The sequence below is a fragment of the Sinocyclocheilus anshuiensis genome, unplaced genomic scaffold (assembly GCF_001515605.1).
Source record: "Sinocyclocheilus anshuiensis isolate Anshui unplaced genomic scaffold, SAMN03320099.WGS_v1.1 scaffold1897, whole genome shotgun sequence".
NCBI lineage: Eukaryota > Metazoa > Chordata > Actinopteri > Cypriniformes > Cyprinidae > Sinocyclocheilus > Sinocyclocheilus anshuiensis.
The window spans coordinates 1067-6442 of NW_015536560.1; positions in this window are offsets into that span (position 1 = coordinate 1067).

Below are 5376 nucleotides of genomic sequence, written 5' to 3' on the forward strand. Positions count from 1 at the left end.
CAAGGATAACAAAAGACTTCCACACTGCAGTTGGATGGCTGCAGAGAAAACCTCTGTGTCTTAAGAGTAGAGGTGTGCATTCCCGTGGGAACCGCGGGACCCGACCGGAATTTTTGCGCCGCGGGATTAAATTCCAGAATAAAACGTGGTAGCGGTCGGTAACTCTGGTGTAATTTGAACGGGAGCGGGTGATCTAACAATATCCCTTTCCCGACGTCCATTTAGAACAGCATATCTGCTCTTTATTCTTATTACAGCTTGCGCTCAGGACTGTTATGCACGCGCTGCACGCATGCTTTAAACATCACGCATTTTATTTGCGTGGTCTGTGCGCAGCATGTGCATAACGATGCTCAGAGCAGGCTGTACCGGTGGTAAATATACGGCCCTCAGACAGAACAGGCAGGCTGTCGATGAGTGACAGAGCAGAATAAGGATGGAGCAAAGTGTGGATGCGCTGTCCTTGAAGGACGTTCAACTCGGTTTTGTTTATATTTTGCTTAGCCTATAATTTTAAATGAAAGATGTGGTATTTATTTATTTTTCTCTGCGACACTTTTCCTACTCTGTTAACAGAAAAATGTCAAACGAATTTAGTATTTTGACAAGACGAATAAAAATAGCTAATAGGCTATTTTTGTACAACCTACATTTTTTTCTCTCTCTCTCTGCAACACTTTTTCCCTATTGTGTTGTCAATGTTAAACGAAGACGAATAAAAATAATAAAATTTTTGTACAACATTTTTATTTTCTCTGACACTTTTTTTCCTACTGTGTTGCATTAAATGTTAAACGAATTTTGTGTCAAGATAATTCATATAAATTCAGGTCAAAGTCAATAAATTCAAGACTCTTGAGAAGATGAATAAAATAACATACAATTTTGTGTGTTCTCTCTTTCTATCTCAGCCTATTTAAATGTGAGATTCTGGAAACGAGATCTAAATTTAGCTGGAACGGTCGGGTCAGGAATACAATTATTCTAAGCGGACAGCGGGTGAACAAAGAGTGAATATATAGCGGGAGCTAAATAAACAGTCCTCTACTTCAGAGGTTTGGTGAAAGAGCTGAGGTTCCTCCAACTGAAAGAGGAAGACCAGAAGAAAGCTCTTCTTCAGCTTTCACAGGCTGAAATGGCTTTCCAAATCCAATTTAAGGATAATATGGACATTTTTCTCGATGAGTGCATGGACAAAAGGGGCCTCAAATTTCACAGGCCGAAATGGCTGAAGACCAGCAACTGGCCAAAGAACCTTTTGTTCCCTATCGATACTTCACTCGTACTGCGTCGCTAGACGCTTATGGAGAAAAACCTTTTTCTCAGAGGACTGAAGACTTATTCAATCACGCAGTGTAACTGCACGGCCATTGGTTCGTGCAGTGATTATAAAACGAACCAATGGCTTTGCAGCGGTGCTGCAGGAGCCTATGGCGGTGAAGCCCGCCAGAGCCCACCAGAATGGGCGGGACCATCTGGCTATATAAGCGGGCATTTCGCCATAGGATCTCAGATCAATTCTCCTTCAGCGACGACGATCTTCCCTTCGCTGATCTACGGGACTTGAAGCGCTCGCCGTTGACACGCCTCGCTGCGGACAGAAGCTGCCTTTTCCTCTATGCCTCTCTGCTGTTCCGGCCCGCTCTACGAGCCGCCTTCAGCATTCAGCGCAGACATCAGCTCGTCCCCTGCCGCCATCCAGCGAGTCTAAAAAAGCAAATTTTCGCTACTAAAAGAGTAGCGGCCTTGTTTCAAATCTCTGTGCACTGATCTTCCCTTCGCTGACCTTCAGGACTTGAAGACGCTCACCATAGAAACTCCTCGCTGCGGATTGAAGCTGCTGTCTCTTCTGTGCCCTCTCACCGCTCCGCCTGCTCTTCGAGCTGCTCAGCGACCAGCGTAGACGCCAGCTCGTCCCCTGCTGCCATCCGGCGAGCCTAAAAAAGCAAATTTCTCACTAAAAGAGCACCGGTGTTGTTTCAAATGGCGCACAGTTATTGCACGTCGTGGTCATATGGTGACGGCCACTCAGAGTGCATTTCCTGCTTGGGTAAGCCCCACGCGGAAGCCGCTCTGACCGAGATGGATTGTTCACATTGTGTGAACATGAGTCTCGCCACTCTGCGCGCTCAGATCGCTTTCTTTTTAGAGAGCGAATCCTCCCTTCACGCCTTCCTGTTTACTTCCTCCCAGGGATCTGTGAGGAAAAAACAGCGGGGCAAAGGGACTAAGCGCTAGGCCATGAGCGAGCTCGTGCTGGTCCAGATCCCGCACGCCTCGCCCCCACCAAGCAGAGAGGATTCTCTCGTTCTCTTTGATCAAGCAGACCAGCGTCCCTCGGCTGATGCGAGCGACATGGTCTCGTTCGGTCCCGTAGAGAACGAGCTATTAGATGACAGCATGTCTCTAATAGCATCAGATGCGGAGGAGATGTCGGGCTCTATTGCTGAAAAGTTCGGCATCCATCCCTGGCTTAGAGTCACTGGGCTCGGCAGACGATGAAGGGAAGGGGCGGGCCCCTATCCTCTCTAAGGTAGTTGAGGAACTGGGATTGGAGTGGTCTACACCAGAGGAGCCCACTCATAGCCGTCTGGACGAATGGTTCCCGCCAGGCCCCTCGTCAGCGAGCCTCTCCATTTTTCCCGGAGGTCCATGATGAGCTTACGAAGTCGTGGCGTGCTCCTTACTCAGCCCGCTTTCGCTCTAACTCTTCTTCTGCTCTCTCCTCAGTGGACGGCGCTGAAGAAAAGGGTTACAAGAGGATGCCTCCTCTCGACGAGGCAGTGGCTGCGCACCTTTGCCCACCCACTGCCATTGGATGGAAAGCGAAGGTCGCTCACCCCTCCAAACCTTGCAGGACAACTTCTGCCCTCGCTGGACGAGCGTATTCCTCCGCCGGGCAGGCTGCCTCAGCTCTACACTCCATGGCTGTGCTCCAGGTCTTTCAGGCCAAACTCCTCCAGGCCATGGATGAGTCAGGACCTGATGCCGCAGCTTTCAGGGAGCTGCACAGCACTACAGACCTGGTCTAAGGGCTACCAAGGCCACAGCACAGGCCATAGGGAGGTCAATGGCCAATCTAGTGGTGCTGGAGCGCCACTTATGGCTAAACCTCACCAAGATTAAGGAGGCTGACAAGGTTCCCTTCCTCGACTCCCCGGTCTCCCACACGGGGCTGTTTGGACCTGCTGTCAAGGGATTTGCAGAGCAATTCACCATGGCTCAGAAGTCATCCCAGGCCATGCGACACTTCTTGCCGAAACGCTCCAGCTCTGCAACAGCCACCAGTCACCCCAAGCCTGCTCCAGCACAGCAGCCAGCTAAAGCTGCGCCGTCGCCCGCTCAGCCTTCTCAAAAGCCTGAGCCCCGACAGCGCTCCCACTTGGCCAGACGCTATCCCTTTCCAAAGCGCCAAGGACCCTGGCCCAAGCTGAACTTCGACCCTGCACCCCCGGCGTCTTCCTGATCCGCTGGAAAGGAAGAGGAAGGGGCAAAGTCTCACAAGCGCCGGACCACCCCCGAAACACCCTCTGTCGTGCCCTCAAGCACTCCGTTCAGTTCTGGGTGCCAGTGGCAGTATGTTTGTTCGAGAAATTGTTGTGAATCACGGGCCCGTTCTAAAAGCACCCTCACACATATCCGCTGTGATAGCGAGAAAAATAAAAAAACAAACATTTTCAAAAAGAGAGCAAATTTCCTCTTCCAGTTATCATGAGTGTCGAGTCCCCACACGGCGACTCACCACCCGAATTAATCCAACCCCTTATCACACGGGCCGAGGCCTGGCGGGCCATACCCGGAGTGTCTCATTGGGTTCTGGGGATTATAGAACGAGGTTATTCACTTCAATACGCTCGAAGACCCCTGCAGTTCAACGGCGTTGTCTCCACCTCAGTGCACAGCAGGAACACTCATGTTCTGCGAGGTAAAGAATTTGCTGGCAAAAGGAGCCGTAGAAACAGTTCCACCAGCTCAGAGCGAGTCAGGCTTCTACAGCCGTTACTTCCTCGTCCCCAAAAAGGATGGCGGCCTGCGGCCCATCCTCGATCTCAGATGCCTGAACCGTGCCCTCATGAAACGGCCGTTCAGAATGACTACACTGAAGCAGCTCCTCTATCGCAAATCCGCCCAGGGGACTGGTTCTTTTCGCTGGATCTAAAAGATGCTTACTTTCACATCCAGATAGTCCCCCATCACAGATGATTCTTGAGATTCGCCTTCGAGGGAGTGGCTTATCAATACATGGTCCTGCCCTTCGGGCTGTCTCTGGCTCCCCGCACTTTTACGAAGTGCATGGACGCGGCCCTCTCCCCTCTGAGACAGATGGGAATCCGTATCCTGAATTACCTCGATGACTGGCTCGTTTTAGCACAGTCAGAGGCCGAGCTAATAGCCCACAGGTCCCTCCTCCTCAGCCACTTAGAGCGACTGGGACTCAGGATCAGTTTTGCCAAGAGCTCTCTGTCCGCCAGCCAGCGAACTTCGTTCCTGGGGGCAGTTTTCGACTCAGTCCACATGAGGGCGATAGTCACACCAGACCGTGCACTGGCCAGCTCGCGACTTCCTTCAGAATTGGAGCCTCCTACCCTCTCAAAAGGTTTCAAAAGATGCTGGGCCTCATGGCCTCTGTTCAGTTCAGCTTCAGTTGGGCCTGCTCAGAATGAGACCCCTTCAGTACTGGTTGAAACCTCTAATTCCGCCCCATGCGTGGCGTCATGGACGCATCCGCATCAAGGAGGACCAGGCCTGTGTGACGATCTATAGATCTCCCTGTCCAAGATCTATACTATTAGAGATAAAATTGTAACCATTCAGCCGTCAGCTACAGTATCGCATCAGATGCCCTGAGGAACAATTCCACTCATTCTCTACTATAGGAGAGGAAGAATTGTAATTAGAGAAAAATGGTATCTGTGAGGATTTAGACCGTATCATAGTACTGAGACTGCTCTCATTACAGGTACAAATGACCTGCTCTTATCTGGTCGTGGTTGTATCTCTCTATTGTGCTATTGGATCTTAGTACTGCGTTCGACACTATTGACCACAACATTCTTTTGAATAGACTAGAAAACTTTGTTGGCATTAGTGGAAGTGCATTAGCATGGTTCAAATCGTATTTATCTGACCGCCATCAAAGTGAATGAAGAGGTATCATATCGATCACAAGTGCAGTATGGTGTACTATGCATAGTCGATATAAACAACTGGGTAACGAGTAATTTCTTACTGCTAAATTCTGAAAAAACAATAGCAATCTGTACTTTGAAAGCCATGTTTCTAGCATTTGTAAAACTGCATTTTTCCATCTCAAAAATATATCTAAATTACGACCTATGCTCTCAATGTCAAATGCAGAAATGTTAATTCATGCGC